The 24,624-nt window shown below is 33.1% G+C and overlaps 2 long non-coding RNA genes across 26 annotated transcripts in view; both read right to left on the reverse strand.

Annotated features, from left to right (window-relative positions):
• Positions 1 to 18,470, reverse strand: part of LOC148620878 (uncharacterized) — a 34,976-nt gene extending 16,506 nt beyond the window's left edge. For both annotated transcript variants that reach the window (XR_015921026.1, XR_015921025.1), the window contains exon 1: positions 17,767 to 18,470. This is a non-coding gene — a long non-coding RNA (uncharacterized LOC148620878). The remainder of the gene's footprint in view (positions 1 to 17,766) is intronic.
• A 64-nt stretch (positions 18,471 to 18,534) lies between these two features.
• The window catches only part of LOC148620879 (uncharacterized), a 28,735-nt gene continuing 22,645 nt past the window's right edge, over positions 18,535 to 24,624 (reverse strand). For 17 of the 24 annotated variants that reach the window (XR_015921014.1, XR_015921020.1, XR_015921015.1 and 14 more), the window contains 3 exons: positions 22,757 to 22,856; positions 21,837 to 21,966; positions 18,710 to 20,382 (listed from right to left, as the gene is read on the reverse strand). This is a non-coding gene — a long non-coding RNA (uncharacterized LOC148620879). The other 7 variants (XR_015921022.1, XR_015921024.1, XR_015921023.1 and 4 more) reach the window with 3 other exon arrangements.

The raw sequence follows: 24,624 nt of genomic DNA on the forward strand, positions 1-24,624 counted from the left end.
TCTAATTACAGATAAATTACTAATCAGATGTGATGAGTATGTGTGATTGAAGTAAGAAAGTGCTAGTACAAGTAGTATGGTCATATTTAGGTTACATATCAAATCAGATGTGATAAGTATGTTTGATTCTGCTAAGAATGAGCTATTTCAAGTAGTATGATTATGTTAAGAGTTCAGTTCGCATCATATGTGATTTGTATGGAGAATTAAGGTACGAAAATTGTATTTCACAGAGTATTGTTATCTTTGGAATTGTATAATGGCTATTTAAAGGAGGACTGCACGTATCAATTGTCATGAGCATTAATGATTTTGGGTAGGAAAATGATATTTCAAGTACTTTGGCCATATTAAGGAAACGTTCGCATGTTAAGTTATGGGCATATATGATTTTAGCTGGAATAAGTTATTTGAAACAGTTTGGAGATGTCAGGCGTACATTGCTTTATGATGTGATAAGCATGCATTCTTGGGTAGTTTGTCTGTTAAACGGGCATGTTAGGGGTACGGTTTCCCTCCGAAGTGACTATCATGTACGTTATTGGCAGTAAAATTTTATTTCGAGTCGTAAGGTCATATTAAGAATACAGTACGAATTAGATATTATGAGCATGTATGATTTAGGTAGGAAAGTGCTATTTGAAGTAGTATGGTCCAATTTAGGATACATATCAAATCAGATTTGATAAGTATGTTTGATTCTGCTACGAATGAGCTATTTCAAGTAGAATGATTATGTTAAGAGTTCAGTTCGCATCATATGTGATTGATATGGAGAATTAAGGTACGAAATTGGTATTTCCCACAGTATTAGTATCTTTGGAATTGTATAATGGCTATTTAAAGGAGAACTGCACGTATCAATTGTGATGAGCATTAATGATTTTAGGTAGGAAAATGATATTTCAAGTACTTTGGCCATATTAAGGAAACGTTCGCATGTTAAGTTATGGGCATATATGATTTTAGCAGGAATAAGTTATTTGAAACAGTTTGGAGATGTCAGGCATACAATGCTTATATGATGTGATAAGCATGCATTTTTGGATAGTTTGTCTGTTAAACAGGCATGTTAGGGGTACAGTTTCCCTCCGAAGTGACTATCATGTACGTTATTGGCAGTAAAACTTTATTTCGAGTCGTAAGGTCATATTAAGAATAGAGTACGAATTAGATATGATGAGCATGTATGATTTAGGTAGGAAAGTGCTATTTGAAGTAGTATGGTCCAATTTAGGATACATATCAAATCAGATTTGATAAGTATGTTTGATTCTGCTAAGAATGAGCTATTTCAAGTAGAATGATTATGTTAAGAGTTAAGTTCGCATCATATGTGATTGATATGGAGAATTAAGGTACGAAATTGGTATTTCCCACAGTATTGGTATCTTTGGAATTGTACAATGGCTATTTAAGTGAGAGCAGTATGCATCAATTGTGATGAGCATTATTGATTTTGGGTAGGAAAATGATATTTCAAGCACTTTGGCCGTATTAAGAAAACGTTTGGCATCTTAAGTTATCGGCTTATATGATTTTAGTAGGAATAAGTTATTTGAAACAGTTTGGCCATGTTAGGCATACACTTTTTATATGTGATAAGCATGCATTTGTGTATAGTTTTTCTGTCATACGTGCATGTCAGGGGTACGGTTTGCCTCAGATGTGATGATCCTGTACGTTATTGGCAGGAAAATGTTATATCAAGTCGTAAAATCTAATTACAGATAAATTACTAATCAGATGTGATGAGTATGTGTGATTGAAGTAAGAAAGTGCTAGTACAAGTAGTATGGTCATATTTAGGTTACATATCAAATCAGATGTGATAAGTATGTTTGATTCTGCTAAGAATGAGCTATTTCAAGTAGTATGATTATGTTAAGAGTTCAGTTCGCATCATATGTGATTTGTATGGAGAATTAAGGTACGAAAATTGTATTTCACAGAGTATTGTTATCTTTGGAATTGTATAATGGCTATTTAAAGGAGGACTGCACGTATCAATTGTCATGAGCATTAATGATTTTGGGTAGGAAAATGATATTTCAAGTACTTTGGCCATATTAAGGAAACGTTCGCATGTTAAGTTATGGGCATATATGATTTTAGCTGGAATAAGTTATTTGAAACAGTTTGGAGATGTCAGGCGTACATTGCTTTATGATGTGATAAGCATGCATTCTTGGGTAGTTTGTCTGTTAAACGGGCATGTTAGGGGTACGGTTTCCCTCCGAAGTGACTATCATGTACGTTATTGGCAGTAAAATTTTATTTCGAGTCGTAAGGTCATATTAAGAATACAGTACGAATTAGATATTATGAGCATGTATGATTTAGGTAGGAAAGTGCTATTTGAAGTAGTATGGTCCAATTTAGGATACATATCAAATCAGATTTGATAAGTATGTTTGATTCTGCTACGAATGAGCTATTTCAAGTAGAATGATTATGTTAAGAGTTCAGTTCGCATCATATGTGATTGATATGGAGAATTAAGGTACGAAATTGGTATTTCCCACAGTATTAGTATCTTTGGAATTGTATAATGGCTATTTAAAGGAGAACTGCACGTATCAATTGTGATGAGCATTAATGATTTTAGGTAGGAAAATGATATTTCAAGTACTTTGGCCATATTAAGGAAACGTTCGCATGTTAAGTTATGGGCATATATGATTTTAGCAGGAATAAGTTATTTGAAACAGTTTGGAGATGTCAGGCATACAATGCTTATATGATGTGATAAGCATGCATTTTTGGATAGTTTGTCTGTTAAACAGGCATGTTAGGGGTACAGTTTCCCTCCGAAGTGACTATCATGTACGTTATTGGCAGTAAAACTTTATTTCGAGTCGTAAGGTCATATTAAGAATAGAGTACGAATTAGATATGATGAGCATGTATGATTTAGGTAGGAAAGTGCTATTTGAAGTAGTATGGTCCAATTTAGGATACATATCAAATCAGATTTGATAAGTATGTTTGATTCTGCTAAGAATGAGCTATTTCAAGTAGTATGATTATGTTAAGAGTTCAGTTCGCATCATATGTGATTTGTATGGAGAATTAAGGTACGAAAATTGTATTTCACAGAGTATTGTTATCTTTGGAATTGTATAATGGCTATTTAAAGGAGGACTGCACGTATCAATTGTCATGAGCATTAATGATTTTGGGTAGGAAAATGATATTTCAAGTACTTTGGCCATATTAAGGAAACGTTCGCATGTTAAGTTATGGGCATATATGATTTTAGCTGGAATAAGTTATTTGAAACAGTTTGGAGATGTCAGGCGTACATTGCTTTATGATGTGATAAGCATGCATTCTTGGGTAGTTTGTCTGTTAAACGGGCATGTTAGGGGTACGGTTTCCCTCCGAAGTGACTATCATGTACGTTATTGGCAGTAAAATTTTATTTCGAGTCGTAAGGTCATATTAAGAATACAGTACGAATTAGATATTATGAGCATGTATGATTTAGGTAGGAAAGTGCTATTTGAAGTAGTATGGTCCAATTTAGGATACATATCAAATCAGATTTGATAAGTATGTTTGATTCTGCTACGAATGAGCTATTTCAAGTAGAATGATTATGTTAAGAGTTCAGTTCGCATCATATGTGATTGATATGGAGAATTAAGGTACGAAATTGGTATTTCCCACAGTATTAGTATCTTTGGAATTGTATAATGGCTATTTAAAGGAGAACTGCACGTATCAATTGTGATGAGCATTAATGATTTTAGGTAGGAAAATGATATTTCAAGTACTTTGGCCATATTAAGGAAACGTTCGCATGTTAAGTTATGGGCATATATGATTTTAGCAGGAATAAGTTATTTGAAACAGTTTGGAGATGTCAGGCATACAATGCTTATATGATGTGATAAGCATGCATTTTTGGATAGTTTGTCTGTTAAACAGGCATGTTAGGGGTACAGTTTCCCTCCGAAGTGACTATCATGTACGTTATTGGCAGTAAAACTTTATTTCGAGTCGTAAGGTCATATTAAGAATAGAGTACGAATTAGATATGATGAGCATGTATGATTTAGGTAGGAAAGTGCTATTTGAAGTAGTATGGTCCAATTTAGGATACATATCAAATCAGATTTGATAAGTATGTTTGATTCTGCTAAGAATGAGCTATTTCAAGTAGAATGATTATGTTAAGAGTTAAGTTCGCATCATATGTGATTGATATGGAGAATTAAGGTACGAAATTGGTATTTCCCACAGTATTGGTATCTTTGGAATTGTACAATGGCTATTTAAGTGAGAGCAGTATGCATCAATTGTGATGAGCATTATTGATTTTGGGTAGGAAAATGATATTTCAAGCACTTTGGCCGTATTAAGAAAACGTTTGGCATCTTAAGTTATCGGCTTATATGATTTTAGTAGGAATAAGTTATTTGAAACAGTTTGGCCATGTTAGGCATACACTTCTTATATGTGATAAGCATGCATTTGTGGGTAGTTTTTCTGTCATACGTGCATGTCAGGGGTACGGTTTGCGTCAGATGTGATGATCCTGTACGTTATTGGCAGGAAAATGTTATATAAAGTCGTAAAATCTAATTACAGATAAATCACTAATCAGATGTGATGAGTATGTGTGATTGAAGTAGGAAAGTGCTAGTACAAGTAGTATGGTCATATTTAGGTTACATATCAAATCAGATTTGATAAGTATATTTGATTCTGCTAAGAATGAGCTATTTCAAGTAGTATGATTATGTTAAGAGTTCAGTTCGCATCATATGTGATTTGTATTGAGAATTAAGGTACGAAAATGGTATTTCACAGAGAATTGTTATCTTTGGAATTGTATAATGGCTATTTAAAGGAGAACTGCACGTATCAATTGTCATGAGCATTAATGATTTTAGGTAGGAAAATGATATTTCAAGTACTTTGGCCATATTAAGGAAACGTTCGCATGTTAAGTTATGGGCATATATGATTTTAGTAGGAATAAGTTATTCCAAACAGTTTGGAGATGTCAGGCGTACAATTCTTATATGATGTGATAAGCATGCATTTGTGGGTAGTTTTTCTGTCATACGGGCATGTCAGGGGTACGGTTTGCGTCAGATGTGATGATCCTGTACGTTATTGGTAGGAAAATGTTATTTCGAGTCGTAAGGTCATATTAAGAATATAGTACGAATCAGATAAGATGACCCTTTATGATTTAAGTAGGAAAATGCTATTTAAAGTGGAATGGTCATATTTAGGGTACATATCAAATCTGATGTGATAAGCCTATTTTATTCTGGTAAGAATCTACTTTTTGAAGTAGTATGATCATGTTAACAGTACAGTTCGCATCATATGTGATTGGTATGGAGAATAAAGGTACGAGAATGGTATTTAACAGAGTATTGCTATCTTTTGAATTGTATAATGGCTATTTTAGTGAGATCTCTACGCATCAATTGTCATGAGAATTATTGATTTTGGTAAGGAAAATAATATTTCAAGTACTTTGACCATGTTAAGAAAACGGTTGGCGTCTTAAATTATGGGCACGAATGAAATTAGCAGGAATGATTTATTTGAAACAGTTTGGCCATGATAGCCGTACAATTCTTATATGATGTGATAAGCACGCATTCTTGGGGGTAGTTTGTCTGTTAAACGGGCATGTTAGGGGTACGGTTTCCCTCCGAAGTGACTATCATGTACGTTATTGGCAGTAAAATTTTATTTCGAGTCGTAAGGTCATATTAAGAATACAGTACGAATGAGATATGATGAGCATGTATGATTTAGGTAGGAAAGTGCTATTTGAAGTAGTATGGTCCAATTTAGGATACATATCAAATCAGATTTGATAAGTATGTTTGATTCTGCTAAGAATGAGCTATTTCAAGTAGTATGATTATGTTAAGAGTTCAGTTCGCATCATTTGTGATTTGTATGGAGAATTAAGGTAGGAAAATTGTATTTCACAGAGTATTGTAATCTTTGGAATTGTATAATGGCTATTTAAAGGAGACCTGCATGTATCAATTGTCATGAGCATTAATGATTTTGGGTAGAAAAATTATATTTCAGGTACTTTAGCCATATTAAGAAAACTTTGGCATCTTACGTTATGGGCATATATGGATAAAGAAGGAATAAGTGATTTGAAACAGTTTGGCCATGTTAGGCGTACAATTCTTATATGATATGATAAGCATGCATTTTTGGGTAGTTTTTCTGTCTTACGGACATCTCAGGGGTACGGTTTGCGTCAGATGTGATGATCATATAGATTGTTTGTAGGAAAATATTATTTCGAGTCGTGAGGTCATATGAACAGTACAGTAGGAATCAGATGTGATGAGCATATATGATTTAGGCAGGAAAGTGCTATTTCAAGTAGTACTGTCATATCTAGGGTATTTTACACCAAAGCATTGTTATCTTTGGAATTGTATAATGGCTATTTAAGTGAGAACAGTATGCATCAATTGTCATGAGCATTATTGGTTTTGGGTAGGAAAATGATATTTCAAGTACTTTGGCCATATTAAGAAAACGTTTGGCATCTTAAGTTATCGGCTTATATGACATTCGTAGGAATAAGTTATTTGAAACAGTTTGGCCATGTTAGGCATACACTTCTTATATGTGATAAGCATGCATTTGTGGGTAGTTTTTCTGTCATACGTGCATGTCAGGGGTACGGTTTGCGTCAGATGTGATGATCCTGTACGTTATTGGCAGGAAAATGTTATATCAAGTCGTAAAATCTAATTACAGATAAATTACTAATCAGATGTGATGAGTATGTGTGATTGAAGTAGGAAAGTGCTAGTACAAGTAGTATGGTCATATTTAGGTTACATATGAAATCAGATGTGAGACGTATGTTTGATTCTGCTAAGAATGAGCTATTTCAAGTAGTATGATTATGTTAAGAGTTCAGTTCGCATTATATGTGATTAGTATAGAGAATTAAGGTACGAAAATAGTATTTCACAGAGTATTGTTATCTTTGGAATTGTTTATGGCTATTTAAAGGAGAACTGCACGTATCAATTGTCATGAGCATTAATGATTTTAGGTAGGAAAATGATATTTCAAGTACTTTGGCCATATTAAGGAAACGTTCGCATGTTACGTTATGGGCATATATGATTTTAGTAGGAATAAGTTATTTGAAACAGTTTGGCCATGTTAGGCGTACAATTCTTTTATGATGTGATAAGCATGCATTTGTGGGTAGTTTTTCTGTCATACGGGCATGTCAGGGGTACGGTTTGCGTCACATGCGGTCATCATGTACGTTATTGGTAGGAAAATGTTATTTCGAGTCGTAAGGTCATATTAAGAATATAGTACGAATCAGGTAAGATGACCCTTTATGATTTAAGTAGGAAAATGCTATTTAAAGTAGAATGGTCATATTTAGGGTACATATGAAATCTGATGTGATAAGCCTATTTTATTCTGGTAAGAATGCACTATTTGATGTAGTATGATCATGTAAACAGTACAGTTCACATTATATGTGATTGGTATGGAGAATTTAGGTACGAGAATGGTATTTCACCCAGTATTGCTATTTTTGGAATTGTATAATGGCTATTTTAGTGAGATCTCTACGCATCAAGTGACGTGAGAATTATTGATTTTGGTAAGGAAAATGATATTTCAAGTCCTTTGACCATGTTAAGAAAACGGTTGGCGTCTTAAATTATGGGCACTAATGACTTTAGCAGGAATTATTTATTTGAAACTGTTGGCCATGATAGCCGTACAATTCTTTTATGATGTGATAAGCATGCATTTTTGGATAGTTTTTCTATCATAAGGGCATATCAGGGGTACCGCTTCTGTCAGATGTGATGATCATGTATGTTATTGACAGGACATTGTTATTTCGAGTCGTAAGGTCATATTAAGAATAAAGTACGTATTAGATATGATGAGCATTTATGATTTAGGTAGGAAAGTGCTATTTGAAGTAGTATGGTCCAATTTAGGATACATATCAAATCAGATGTGATGAGCATGCATGATTCTGGTACGAATGTGATATTTCAAGTAGTATGATCATGTTCCGAGTTCAGTTCGCATCATATGTTATTGGTATGGAGAATTAAGGTACGAAATCGGTATTTCCCACAGTATTGGTATCTTTGGAATTGTATAATGGCTATTTAAATGAGAAGAGGATGCATCAATTGTGATGAGCATTATTGTTTTTGGGTAGGAAAATGATATTTCAAGTACTTTGGCCGTATTAAGAAAACGTTTGGCATCTTAAGTTATCGGCTTATATGATTTTAGTAGGAATAAGTTATTTGAAACAGTTTGGCCATGTTAGGCATACACTTCTTATATGTGATAAGCATGCATTTGTGGGTAGTTTTTCTGTCATACGTGCATGTCAGGGGTACGGTTTGCCTCAGATGTGATGATCCTGTACGTTATTGGCAGGAAAATGTTATATAAAGTCGTAAAATCTAATTACAGATAAATCACTAATCAGATGTGATGAGTATGTGTGATTGAAGTAGGAAAGTGCTAGTACAAGTAGTATGGTCATATTTAGGTTACATATCAAATCAGATTTGATAAGTATATTTGATTCTGCTAAGAATGAGCTATTTCAAGTAGTATGATTATGTTAAGAGTTCAGTTCGCATCATATGTGATTTGTATTGAGAATTAAGGTACGAAAATGGTATTTCACAGAGAATTGTTATCTTTGGAATTGTATAATGGCTATTTAAAGGAGAACTGCACGTATCAATTGTCATGAGCATTAATGATTTTAGGTAGGAAAATGATATTTCAAGTACTTTGGCCATATTAAGGAAACGTTCGCATGTTAAGTTATGGGCATATATGATTTTAGTAGGAATAAGTTATTCCAAACAGTTTGGAGATGTCAGGCGTACAATTCTTATATGATGTGATAAGCATGCATTTGTGGGTAGTTTTTCTGTCATACGGGCATGTCAGGGGTACGGTTTGCGTCAGATGTGATGATCCTGTACGTTATTGGTAGGAAAATGTTATTTCGAGTCGTAAGGTCATATTAAGAATATAGTACGAATCAGATAAGATGACCCTTTATGATTTAAGTAGGAAAATGCTATTTAAAGTGGAATGGTCATATTTAGGGTACATATCAAATCTGATGTGATAAGCCTATTTTATTCTGGTAAGAATCTACTTTTTGAAGTAGTATGATCATGTTAACAGTACAGTTCGCATCATATGTGATTGGTATGGAGAATAAAGGTACGAGAATGGTATTTAACAGAGTATTGCTATCTTTTGAATTGTATAATGGCTATTTTAGTGAGATCTCTACGCATCAATTGTCATGAGAATTATTGATTTTGGTAAGGAAAATAATATTTCAAGTACTTTGACCATGTTAAGAAAACGGTTGGCGTCTTAAATTATGGGCACGAATGAAATTAGCAGGAATGATTTATTTGAAACAGTTTGGCCATGATAGCCGTACAATTCTTATATGATGTGATAAGCACGCATTCTTGGGGGTAGTTTGTCTGTTAAACGGGCATGTTAGGGGTACGGTTTCCCTCCGAAGTGACTATCATGTACGTTATTGGCAGTAAAATTTTATTTCGAGTCGTAAGGTCATATTAAGAATACAGTACGAATGAGATATGATGAGCATGTATGATTTAGGTAGGAAAGTGCTATTTGAAGTAGTATGGTCCAATTTAGGATACATATCAAATCAGATTTGATAAGTATGTTTGATTCTGCTAAGAATGAGCTATTTCAAGTAGTATGATTATGTTAAGAGTTCAGTTCGCATCATTTGTGATTTGTATGGAGAATTAAGGTAGGAAAATTGTATTTCACAGAGTATTGTAATCTTTGGAATTGTATAATGGCTATTTAAAGGAGACCTGCATGTATCAATTGTCATGAGCATTAATGATTTTGGGTAGAAAAATTATATTTCAGGTACTTTAGCCATATTAAGAAAACTTTGGCATCTTACGTTATGGGCATATATGGATAAAGAAGGAATAAGTGATTTGAAACAGTTTGGCCATGTTAGGCGTACAATTCTTATATGATATGATAAGCATGCATTTTTGGGTAGTTTTTCTGTCTTACGGACATCTCAGGGGTACGGTTTGCGTCAGATGTGATGATCATATAGATTGTTTGTAGGAAAATATTATTTCGAGTCGTGAGGTCATATGAACAGTACAGTAGGAATCAGATGTGATGAGCATATATGATTTAGGCAGGAAAGTGCTATTTCAAGTAGTACTGTCATATCTAGGGTATTTTACACCAAAGCATTGTTATCTTTGGAATTGTATAATGGCTATTTAAGTGAGAACAGTATGCATCAATTGTCATGAGCATTATTGGTTTTGGGTAGGAAAATGATATTTCAAGTACTTTGGCCATATTAAGAAAACGTTTGGCATCTTAAGTTATCGGCTTATATGACATTCGTAGGAATAAGTTATTTGAAACAGTTTGGCCATGTTAGGCATACACTTCTTATATGTGATAAGCATGCATTTGTGGGTAGTTTTTCTGTCATACGTGCATGTCAGGGGTACGGTTTGCGTCAGATGTGATGATCCTGTACGTTATTGGCAGGAAAATGTTATATCAAGTCGTAAAATCTAATTACAGATAAATTACTAATCAGATGTGATGAGTATGTGTGATTGAAGTAGGAAAGTGCTAGTACAAGTAGTATGGTCATATTTAGGTTACATATGAAATCAGATGTGAGACGTATGTTTGATTCTGCTAAGAATGAGCTATTTCAAGTAGTATGATTATGTTAAGAGTTCAGTTCGCATTATATGTGATTAGTATAGAGAATTAAGGTACGAAAATAGTATTTCACAGAGTATTGTTATCTTTGGAATTGTTTATGGCTATTTAAAGGAGAACTGCACGTATCAATTGTCATGAGCATTAATGATTTTAGGTAGGAAAATGATATTTCAAGTACTTTGGCCATATTAAGGAAACGTTCGCATGTTACGTTATGGGCATATATGATTTTAGTAGGAATAAGTTATTTGAAACAGTTTGGCCATGTTAGGCGTACAATTCTTTTATGATGTGATAAGCATGCATTTGTGGGTAGTTTTTCTGTCATACGGGCATGTCAGGGGTACGGTTTGCGTCACATGCGGTCATCATGTACGTTATTGGTAGGAAAATGTTATTTCGAGTCGTAAGGTCATATTAAGAATATAGTACGAATCAGGTAAGATGACCCTTTATGATTTAAGTAGGAAAATGCTATTTAAAGTAGAATGGTCATATTTAGGGTACATATGAAATCTGATGTGATAAGCCTATTTTATTCTGGTAAGAATGCACTATTTGATGTAGTATGATCATGTAAACAGTACAGTTCACATTATATGTGATTGGTATGGAGAATTTAGGTACGAGAATGGTATTTCACCCAGTATTGCTATTTTTGGAATTGTATAATGGCTATTTTAGTGAGATCTCTACGCATCAAGTGACGTGAGAATTATTGATTTTGGTAAGGAAAATGATATTTCAAGTCCTTTGACCATGTTAAGAAAACGGTTGGCGTCTTAAATTATGGGCACTAATGACTTTAGCAGGAATTATTTATTTGAAACTGTTGGCCATGATAGCCGTACAATTCTTTTATGATGTGATAAGCATGCATTTTTGGATAGTTTTTCTATCATAAGGGCATATCAGGGGTACCGCTTCTGTCAGATGTGATGATCATGTATGTTATTGACAGGACATTGTTATTTCGAGTCGTAAGGTCATATTAAGAATAAAGTACGTATTAGATATGATGAGCATTTATGATTTAGGTAGGAAAGTGCTATTTGAAGTAGTATGGTCCAATTTAGGATACATATCAAATCAGATGTGATGAGCATGCATGATTCTGGTACGAATGTGATATTTCAAGTAGTATGATCATGTTCCGAGTTCAGTTCGCATCATATGTTATTGGTATGGAGAATTAAGGTACGAAATCGGTATTTCCCACAGTATTGGTATCTTTGGAATTGTATAATGGCTATTTAAATGAGAAGAGGATGCATCAATTGTGATGAGCATTATTGTTTTTGGGTAGGAAAATGATATTTCAAGTACTTTGGCCGTATTAAGAAAACGTTTGGCATCTTAAGTTATCGGCTTATATGATTTTAGTAGGAATAAGTTATTTGAAACAGTTTGGTCATGTTAGGCATACACTTCTTATATGTGATAAGCATGCATTTGTGGGTAGTTTTTCTGTCATACGTGCATGTCAGGGGTACGATTTACGTCAAATGTGATGATCCTGTACGTTATTGGCAGGAAAATGTTATATCAAGTCGTAAAATCTAATTACAGATAAATTACTAATCATATATGATGAGTATGTGTGCTTGAAGACGGAAAGTGCTAGTTCAAGTAGTATGGTCATATTTAGGTTACATATCAAATCAGATGTGATAAGTATGTTTGATTCTGCTAAGAATGAGCTATTTCAAGTAGTATGATTATGTTAAGAGTTCAGTTCGCATAATATGTGATTTGTATGGAGAATTAAGGTACGAAAATAGTATTTTACAGAGTATTGTTATCTATGGAATTGTATAATGTCTATTTAAAGGAAAACTGCACGTATCAATTGTCATGAGCATTAATGATTTTGGGTAGGAAAATGATATTTCAAGTACTTTGGCCATATGAAGGAAACGTTCGCATGTTAAGTTATGGGCATATATGATCTTAGCAGGAATAAGTTATTTGAAACAGTTTGGAGATGTCAGGCGTACAATGCTTATATGATGTGATAAGCATGCATTTTTTGATATTTTGTCTGTTAAACGGCCATGTTAGGGGTACGGTTTCCCTCCGAAGTGACTATCATGTACGTTATTGGCAGTAAAATTTTATTTCGAGTCGTAAGGATATATTAAGAATACAGTACGAATTATATATGATGAGCATGTATGATTTAGGTAGGAAAGTGCTATTTGAAGAAGTATGGTCCAATTTAGGATACATATCAAGTCAGATTTGATGAGCATGCATGATTCTGGTACGAATGTGCTATTTCAAGTAGTATGATCGTGTTAAGAGTACAGTTCACATCATATGTTATTGGTATGGAGAATTAAGGTACGAGAATGGTATTTCACAGAGTATTGCCATCTTTGGAATTGTATAATGACTATTTAAAGGAGAACTGTACGCATCAATTGTCATGAGCATTAATGATTTTGGGTAGAAAAATTATATTTCAGGTACTTTAGCCATATTAAGAAAACTTTGGCATTTTAAGTTATGGGCATATATGGATAAAGAAGGAATAAGTGATTTGAAACAGTTTGGCCATGTTAGGCGTACAATTCTTATATGATGTGATAAGCATGCATTTTTGGGTAGTTTTTCTGTCATAAGGGCATGTCAGGGGTACGGTTTGCGTCACATGCGGTCATCAAGTACGTTATTGGTAGGAAAATGTTATTTCGAGTCGTAAGGTCATATTAAGAATATAGTACGAATCAGATAAGATGACCCTTTATGATTTAAGTAGGAAAATGCTATTTAAAGTAGAATGGTCATATTTAGGGTACATATCAGATCTGATGTGATAAGCCTATTTTATTCTTGAAAGAATGTACTATTTGAAGCAGTATGATCATGTTAACAGTACAGATCGCATCATATGTGATTAGTATGGAGAATTAAGGTACGAGAATGGTATTTCACACAGTATTGCTATCTTTGGAATTGTATAATGGCTATTTAAGTGAGAACAGTACGCATCAATTGTCATGAGCATTATTGATTTTGGGTAGGAAAATAATATTTAAAGTACTTTTGTCATATTAAGAAAACGGTTGGCGTCTTAAATTATGGGCATGTATGACTTCAGCAGGAATAAGTTATTTGAAACTGTTTGGCCATGTTAGGAATACAATTCTTTTATGATATGATAAGCATACATTTTTTGTGAAGATTTCTGTTATACATACATGTCAGGGGTTCGTTTTCCGTCAGATGTCATGATCATGTACGTTATTGATAGGAAAATGTTATTTCGAGTCGTAAGGTAATATTAAGAATACAGTATGAATCTGATATGATGAGCATGTGTGTTCTAGGTAGGAAAGTGCTATTTGAAGTAGAATGGTCATATTTATGGTACATATCAAATCTGATGTGATAAGCCTATTCTATTCTGGTTAGAATGTGCCATTTCAAGTAGTATGATCATGTTAAGGGTACAGTTCACATCATATGTGATTGGTATAGAGAATTAAGGTACGAAAATTGCATTTTACACAGTATAACTCTCTTTGGTATTGTAAAATGGCTATTTTAGTGAGATCTCTACGCATCAATTACCATGAGCATTTTTGATTTTGGTAAGGAAAATGATATTTCAACTACTTTGACCATGTTAAGAAAACGGTTGGCGTCTTAAATTATGGGCACGTATGATTTTAGCAGGAATCAAATATTTGAAACAGTTTGGCCATGATAGCCGTATAATTCTTTTATGATGTGATAAGCATGCATTTTTCGGTAGTTTTTCTGTCTTACGGGCATGTCAGGGGTACCGTTTCCGTCAGATGTGATGATCATGTATGTTATTGGCAGGAAATTGTTATTTCGAGTCGTAAGGAAATATCAAGAATACAGTACGAATTAGATATGATGAGCATGTATGATCTAGGTAGGAAAGTGCTATTTGAAGTAGCATGGTTAAATTTAGGACACATATCAAATCAGATTTGATGAGCATGTATGATTCTGGTACGAATGTGCTATTTCAAGTAGTATGATCATGTTAAGAGTACAGTTCGCATCATATGTTATTGGTATGGAGAATTAAGGTACGGAAATGGTATTTCCCAGAGTATTGCTATCTTTGTCTGTTATACAGACATGTCAGGGGTACCGTTTCCGTCAGATGTAATGATCATGTAAGTTGTTTGTAGGAAAATGTTATTTCGAGTCGTGAGGTCATATGGACAGTACATTAGGAATCAGATGTGATGAGCATATTTGATTTAGGTAGGAAAGTGCTATTTAAAGTAGTACGGTCACATTTAGGGTATTTCATACCACAGTATTTTATCTTTGGAATTGTATAATCGCTCTTTAAAGGAGAACAGCATGCATCAATTGTCATGAGCAATATTGATTTTGGGTAAGAAAATGATATTTCAAGTACTTTGGCCATATTAAGAAAACGTTTAGTATCTTAAGTTATCGGCATATATGATTTAAGCAGGAATAATTTTTGAAAAAGTTTGGCCATGTTAGGCGTACAATTATTATATGATGTGATAAGCATGCATTTGTGGGTAGTTTTTCTGTCATACGGGCATGTCAGGTGTACGGTTTGCGTCACATGCGGTCATCATGTACGTTATTGGTAGGAAAATGTTATTTCGAGTCATAAGGTCATATAAAGAATACTGTATGAATCAGATGTGATGAGCATGTATGATTTAGGTAGGAAAATGCTATTTCACGTAGAATGGTCATACTTAGGGTACATTATCAAATCAGATGTGATGTGCATGTATGATTCTGCTAAGAATGAGCTATTTCAAATAGTATGATCATGTTAAAAGTTCAGTTCGCATCATATGTGATTGGTATGGAGAATTAAGGTACGAAAATGGTATTTCACAGAGTATTGCTATCTTTGGAATTGTAAAATGGCTATTTAAGTGAGGACAGTACGAATCAATTGTCATGAGCATTAATGATTTTGGGTAGGAAAATGATATTTCAAGTACTTTGGCCATATTAAGGAAATGTTGGTATCTTACGTTATGAGCATATATGATTTAAGCAGGAATAAGTTATTTGAAACAGTTTGGCGATATCAGGCGTACAATTCTTATATGATGTGATAAGCATGCATTTTTTGGTAGTTTTATCTGTCTAACGTGGATGTCAGGGGTACGGTTTGCGTCAGATGTGATGAACCTGTACGTTATTGGCAGGAAAATGTTATATCGAGTATTAAAATCATATTACAGATACATTACGAATCAAATGTGATGAACATGTATGATCAAAGTAGGAAAATGCTATTTGAAGTAGCATGGTCATACTTAAGTTACATATCAAATCAGATGTGATGAGCATGTATGATTCTAGTAAGAATGTGCTTTTTCAGATAGTATGACCATGTTAAGAGTTCAGTTCGCATCATATGTGATTAGTATGGAGAATTAAGGTACAAAAGGGATATTTCACACAGTATTGTTATCTTTGGAATTGTATAATGGCTATTTAAAGGAGAACTGTACGCATCAATTGTGATGAGCATTAATGATTTTGGGTAGGAAAATGATATTTCAAGTACTTTGGCTATATTAAGAAAACGGTCGACATCTGAAGTTATGTGCATATATGATTTTAGCAGGAATAAGTTATTTGAAAGTTTGGCCATGTTAGGCGTTCAATTCTTATGTGATGTGATATGCATGCATTTTTGGGTAGATTTTCTGTCATACGGGCATGTCAGGGATACGGTTTCCGTCAGATGTGATGATCGTGTACGTAATTGTTAGGAAAATTATATTTTAAGTCCTTTGGCCTTATTAAGAAAACGGTTGGCATTTTTAGTGATGAGCATGTATGATTTTAGCAAGAATAAAATTTTTGAAACAGTTGGGCCATGTAACATTATTATATGATGTGATGAGCATGCAATTGTTTGGGTAGTGTTTCTGTCATACGGCCATGTTAAGACTACAGTCCGCATCAGATGTAATGAGCATGAATGAGTTCCGACTCGAAAGTGCTATTTCACGGACTATGGCAATGTTAAAGGTACAGTTGGGATCTGATATGATGAGCATACTTTGGTAAGGAAAGTGCAATGTTAGTAGTATTGGCTATGTGAAGAGTAGGCTTCGAATCATCTGTTTAAAAGAGTTTGGACATGTCAAGCATACAATTCGCATCAGATTACATAACCAGGCTATATTTTGGTTTTGGGTAGTTTTTCGGACAAACGGCCATTTTAAGCGCAGGGTCCGCATCAGACGTTATGAGCATGAATGGGTTTTGACCGGAAAGTGTTATTTCACGGACTATAACAAAGCAAAGAGTGCAGTTTGCATCAGATGTGATGTGCATATTTTGGTAAGGGAAGTATGATTCCAAGTAATATGACCATGTGAAGTGTAGGTTTCGAAAAAGGTGTGAGGGAAATGAATGATTTAATGGATGTATAGAAGGGTAACATTTGTATCCATTCAAGATCCTTGATATTGTTCAATTTTTCACCGCTTTAATTACATATCACAACTTTCTAGGTATATGCCTTTAAAAAAAAAAAAACAAACAAAAAAAAAAAAAACGCTTTCTTAAGAACAGACGCATGATGTATCCTTCTGATTTAAACAATAACACAATATTTGAATGGCTAGATTAGTATACAACATTTTCCCTCCCAGGTTTTCTAGGTTAAGTGAACTATATTTGACATTACGCGTCACTTAGATTTAAACAGTGATTTGAATTTGAGGAATAGTCATAAGCTACAACCTTCAAACAAAAACAGTCTAAGTCATTTAGCAAGCCATTTTGTATCAAATATTTACTCTTCATATTACATAAAATAAGAAATTGAATATTATTTCAAGATTACCTACTGAATTATGTTACACATGCCTTATTTTTTGGTTGATAAGGAGACAAATTAAGGTTATTTTTTTTACATAATTAAGTCCATTTTTCAGTTAGTGAAATACTTAGACTTACCATTTTTATACGACTGCAAAACAAATTTGGATGTATTATGTTAAAGGTGTGTAGTTGGAGTCTGTAGACAATTTGATTTCCGTAATTTAATACGAGTTTCCCTTGTATAGGTACTTCTAAGTTGGTACATGAAAGTTTAACACATATATGTCCACTGTGGTGGACGCCTTTTTCAACAAATGGTGGGCATTCCAGTGGGAACAAATTGTGCTCTTCTACTAGCTGACCTATTTCATCACTCTTATGAGGCCGACTTTATAGCTGATCTGATTCGAAAGAAAGAATATCGTTTAGCTAGAACCTTTAATTTCAGTTTCCACTATATAACTGACGTATCATCTTTAAAATTCCTAATTTAATATTTGATACATAGCATCTATGCCCCCCCCAACAAAAACAAAAAAAAAACAAAAAAACTTTGAGATAAAGGATACAACAGACCTTGACCTACAGTTAGAAATCGATGTATGATCAGATTCTAAAATTACAGTTATTTAAATGGTTGAAATTTTTACCATTATTTCTTTTCTCAGCTCTTCGCTTCACACAAAATTACTAGAAGATTTTTGTTGTTTATTTTCTAGTGATATTTAACTGAACTTTTTAGTGCCACCTAGGGATAGAACTACTTTGATTTGTGTATGACTACAATTAAGGCAAAGTCTTCTTTCTCCTTCTGATGTTATTTTTTAGTGTAACAGAAATGACCATAATTTGGATTGACAAATTAATTCACTTTAAGACATTAGAGTTAAATAACTTTGAGGCCTATCGAAGGACTAACTGAAAACACTGCCATTGGTATTTGACCACTTATTGGTCAATTTGCTCAAATTTCTTTGTTGAAAATAGGGTAACTTTGCTAAGGGTTTAAAAAAAAACGTGGATGGATTTTGGTAAGTGTTGTTCAAAAGTAAAGGTAAAAGATAGGGGAATGGCAACATATATTTTTTCAATTTATTTAAAATAAGTGGAATACAAATACTTTCAACAATTATCATTACACAATTATCAAGTATCATGATACTTGCGAGAAACATACTTTAAATTATATAAATAACCCCATTCCCTCAAAGTGTTGTAATACTTTAAACAAATGCTACTACCAATTAATTTAATGTTAATTCCAGTAAGTAGTTAAAACTATCACAAAAGAACTTAGAGGCTCAAGAGAGCCTGAATCGCTCACCTGGTTAACCATTTCCTTATTTGAAAAACTTGAGGAATGAGACAGGCTAAGTTAAAATCAACTAAATTGTCAAATGCAGGAAATGCTTTTCATAGCATTTTCATGGCCTGAACCAGAATTTTGCTAAAGGCAACAATTTTTTTTCTTTTTTCAAAAACCCGTCTTAATCCGAACGGTCAATTTGTGTGGGATACCCTAAGGAACATGTATGCTAACTGTCATTGAATTCTGTAAAATGGATTTTGAGAAGCAGATTTTCAAAGTTGCATATGCGAAAATATAAAAAAAACTGTTTCAGGGGCCGTATGACCAATCGTTTTGAAAATTTTGGTCATAGGTCTGTCTCATAATGCTAAACAATATTACCAAGACAGAAATTTGCTAAAGGCAACGATTTTTGAGTTATTTGCAAAAAATTGCCATCTGAACCTATGTTCTATTTTTAGTAACGGCGGCAATGTTTTTTCATGAATCAACAATTCCAACAACCATTTTGTGTGGAATACCCTAAGAAACATAAATGCCAAATTTCATTGAATTCTGTCCAATAGATTTTGAATAGATTTTCAAAGTTGCACATGCAAAAAATCCAAAAAAAAAAATCTGTTTCCGGGGCTGTAACTCCTACATCAGTTGACCAATCATTTTGAAAATTTTGGCATAGGTCCATCTCATGATGCTGAACAATTTTATTTGTGCCAGATATTTGCTAAAGGCAACGATTTTTGAGTTGTTTGCAAAAAACTGCAATCTGACCCCTATGTTCTATTTTTAGTAACAGCAGCCATGTTTTTTCAATGATCAAAAATCCCAACGATCATTTTGTGCAAAACACCCTAAGGAATAATCATGCAAAGTTTAAAACCTGTCAGTTTAGTAGTTTCAGAGGAGAAGGTATTTTAAAATTTATCCACGACAACGACGGACCCCAAGTGAGCTTAAAAGCATCGTTATAGAAATATCCTTATTGTGACATGAATCGCCATTCATACAGAAGTTTAAAGGTACCAGAAGTTCAGCAGTTTTTTTTCCACACTCATTTGTAATATGCAATCTATCAAAATTTCATATTCTATGTATTTTCTAAAATAAAATAAACCTATTTTTCTTAAACTTCTATCCTTAAAAATCTGAGAGAAAAATGCTCATTACAAACTGTGTCAGTATACCAATCTGTTATTCCAAAGTTCTTCTTCCTTTCATTTGAACAGGGTACGTGACTGATCAACCTAATGCCGGAAAATAAATGCTATTTTTCCTCCATTCCCCTGGGTGAACAAATAGGAAAAGTGTTTTTTTTTTTTTCAAAAAATACATCCATTTTATGACACAAATAAATATTTACAAAGGTCTAATACTATAGTTTGACCCTTGTCTGGAAATATTACAATCACTGAACACATCAAGGAAGACAGCTTTTTTCCCTCCTGAAAAAAAGAAATAAATTCAATGCAGTTCAATCCATAAATAATGAAAACTGAACAAAATAAAACCATATTACTTATGGCTGTCATGAACTTGTAGTGAATCCATCTGTACAATGAATACTTATTTGTACAAAATGCCAATAGTTTTTCTTTCTTTTTTCTTCTTCCCTGAATTGACTTTTTATGAGCAACTGAGCGGGTGTTGCTAGAAAAACAGAGGATGCTTACCATATCAGTGCACTATGGTTATGCTTCCAGTTTTTGTGGAGTCTTAGATGCTTATTTACTTCTGTTTTACCTTGCATGTACAGTAGTCCCACTCTTGAGAGAACAACCCATTTGCAACATAAAAGAGGCTTTACAAAAGGGGTGGTCTCTATAAAGGAATTGATCTGAAAATCAAAATGGCTGAAAATATATACAAAATGTTCCTTATGTAACAGATTTGCTTTTCTTTTGTAGGACCTTTATGTATAATCCAGATAATGTCTGTTACATGTTTTATGAATATTAAAATGCCTTTTATTATCTGTTTAAAATGCAAGTATGACACATTAAAATATAACAATGTATTTAAACATAAGATGCATTCATTAAAAGAACTTGAACGTGTACATTGTATCAGATTTACTTTGAAAAATGAACTGATGTCAGACTGTTTTCATAATCAAAATGTTCTCCTTTTTCCAAATAATATTTTGAATTTGCATTTTACACACCTTAAAATCTGCCGCCAGCTTCCTCAAACTGTGACCCTTTTCAGTTAATTTAATGACTTTAACTTTGTTTTCGAGTGTCAACACTTTCATTTTTTTTTAACAGATGTCATCTTCGTTTACCAATTGTGCAATCACAGAAGTGTAACTTTAACCTTTCAGGTCAAACTATTGAACATCCAGTCTCAAACTTCTGGTTTATCATTGTTATCAAAGTTGTCAATAAACAACAGCATGGTTGTTTTTGAGAGGACAAAGGATATTTTTGGCCGAAAAAAGGTGGCCTTCAAAAAGGGGTTAATTAGTATATAAAAGAGTTAATGCAAGAGAAATATGGCCAGGAGAAAGGAGTGGTCTTTCAAATGAGGGGCCCTAGAAAGGGGGACTGCTGTATAATATTTCAGTGATTTTTTATTCTTGGTTGTGTGTCAGTCATCCATGCCTGTCTTTGTCTCTGAATTACATTCTTTTAGTTTCCACTATAATCCTTGAACTCTCTCATCATTAGTTTGATAAAGAAGTGTATTTCTTATAAAAAACATATCCCCAATACATAAACAAAACTGTAAAATTTACTTATTTTATTCATCTCTTGCTTTCTAACCTACTAGGTAAATTAAGCAATGAAAAACACATTTTTTACTAAAATGCAGTTCTTTTTTTCTGGAAAAGTAGAAAATCAACATTTTAACTACACAATTTGATTGTGCTTTATATGCTAACAAATAAAATGCTTACAAAAATCTCTTAAGAATGTTATTTTCAAACAGTTTCCAAATACATAAACCTATGGTGCTGCTGCAGGGCACAGTTGTTCGGTTTAACCTAAACAACCTCGCAACTGACATCTATCATTGATTGCTTGATCCTATAAAAAACAGATAATTACTTTTAATACATGAAATAAAACACAATTTGCCAAAATTATACCACAATACTTGAAATTCTATGCATTATGCTATGCAAATTAGGCCTCAGACTGAATCATGAACAATTTATGGTTTACTGCAAGAAATATCACTAAAGTATGATAAAAGAAGATATTCCAGACCTGTCAACAACTACAATATTCGTCATAATAGAAATTTGCATTAAAATTGTTCTACAACATGGCAAACATGAATAAATTTGATATTAAGTGACCAAAATCCTCAAAAATATATATTATTTTTAGAAAAAATATCAATTAAGAATAGCAAAAATGCATTAGGTGAGTGATTTTTACTTTCAAATGTAAGTGTGCACACATACACAGAAAAATTCTATATCAGCCCAAACACAAAAATATGTTTGTTTGCTGTTTCTCAACCCAATGATTTAAAGCTTAGGTCAGTAGGTAGGAAAAAACAAATTCTTCTATTGAAATTATCAGAGAGGAAGAAATGCATAAGGAATGTAACATAAGTGAGGTAATTAGTTAGTCTCGTATCCATGATGATTTATTATTATTTTATCCATAATTTTATGTTGCTTATGATGTTATATAAAAAGTGTGTATCAATTATATCATTGTTATGTTAATTTGTAATTATATTGTAATGATCAATATCTTGAATTATGATACATGTACAACTTTCATGCATATAGAATGTTTCAAGAAATTTGATTTTAACTTAAAAAACCTAGACCAATCCACAAAGATTGGGAAACTGTCAAACCTTAAAGTCAAAAGCACATGTTTTCTACTTTCACTTTGGTGGTGTTGTGCTGCAGTACTCCTTATCAACTGGACATACCTCCTCTTTCCTGTCTTTGAATCTGTATATAAAAATCACACATTTTATCTACTTGGATACATCTTTAAATATGGCCAAAATTCAAGTTAAAAATTACATGCAGCTGTTTAAAAAAAAAAAAAACATAAAAGGAACTCTATTTTATTAGCCTCCATGTTTTGACGTAGACCCGCTCAAGAATATCAATACAATACTTGTACCTATTACTACAGGCAAAGTTTGCGATAAATTTTTTAAAAAAATCTTGAGTAAATGTGATATGTTTTGAAATACCTTACAAGTTTTTTTTATAACTTCCATGGGAAATAAGGTTGTAGCCGACAAAGAAGTTGGTTTGTTAAGGGCAAAATTTGGCCTCAAAAACAAAGTCTACATGAAGAAACTCTAATATTGTTTCTCAAGCTCTTTAATGTGTTCTATAGTTGATTTGATTGGTTTATGGTAATAATTTGAACATATAAGCCCTTCAAACTTGACCGAGATTGGAAAAATCTGTTAAAAAGGCTGGAAAACACCAAATTTTGTGTAGTTTATTACTCTTTGAACAATGGCCACATGCATGTTGAATCTCTTGCTTCATATATTTTGTGTATAATTGTCAGTTACAACTCGTGTAAAAATATTTTGAGTCAACAGATGTGTGGCAACTTCCGCTCCACACAAAAATCACCGTAAAAATTGCAGAAATGTTCAAGGTTTTTGTAAAAGTCTCATAAATGCACACTGTTATTTCTGGAATAAAATCATAAATCTTGTCAAAAACATCTTAAATTCAGTGTTTGCCACCATTTTACTATACTGCTATTACTTAGAAATCAGATAATCAAATTTTCAAAAAAGCCCAAATTAAGAGGCAAAAAAGGGTCCTTACCAAACATTCTCCTTTATAGGTATAAATCCTGGAAAAAAACTCCCATTACTTTCTATGCTTAGCCATCACAAAATCAACACCCATATTTTTTTACCATTCAAAACCTGGATTTTTCATATATTGTTTAGATAAAAAGATATATAGTTTCATCTTATGCCGCTGTCAAACTATATGGTCATGCAGAACTTTTTGGCAATTCACATGGCTTGTTTGTAAACAATGTATTTCAGCACTGTGTTTCTATACAGGACATCCCTATTCTTTAGATCTTTGGTGAAAAAAAATATTTCAGTTCTTGAAAAAAAAAAAAAAATAAAAATTACTAGAAAAATGAAAGTACTGTAAGAAAAAAATTCAAACCAAGCAGTGTTATTCAATGGTCTAAGTTCTGGCACTCATTTCCTTACCTCAAATTTTTCTCCCCAAAATGGGCAGTGCTTGTTGATCTCATGAATATTTAGTGGTTTTATACCTATAAGGGAACAAATTCCATCAAACCTAAATATTTTTCAGTAAATTACTCATTTTTATATTCAAAGACCAAATATTATGCTTTATTTAGTATCTTGCCTCCACTTGTGGCCAGAGTAAATTTTATATTATTCAGCAAAACTTTCAGGGGTTGAACATTTTTTTGGGAAGACCCGAGCCCTGGACTTTTTCATCTTTTGTACACTAAGCCCGAACAATGTTATGTCAAGTCCCAATCAATATAAATGCAATTTTGTTATCTGATATTCTTATGTATAATTCTAGGTTTGCAGGGAAGAAGACACAGTGTCAATTGATTCCATCTCCACATCTGATGCCTTGTCATCAGCTTTCCATTTCTGCATTTTTTTTAACCGTGAAATTATAATTGAGCAATGATCTTATCCTCAAAAAATTATCAACAAAATTTGATCTTTATCATTCCAGC

This window comes from Perna viridis, chromosome 3 (assembly GCF_037379345.1).
Source record: "Perna viridis isolate PV_CMFRI_1.1 ecotype Kerala chromosome 3, ASM3737934v1, whole genome shotgun sequence".
NCBI classification, from domain to species: Eukaryota; Metazoa; Mollusca; class Bivalvia; order Mytilida; family Mytilidae; genus Perna; species Perna viridis.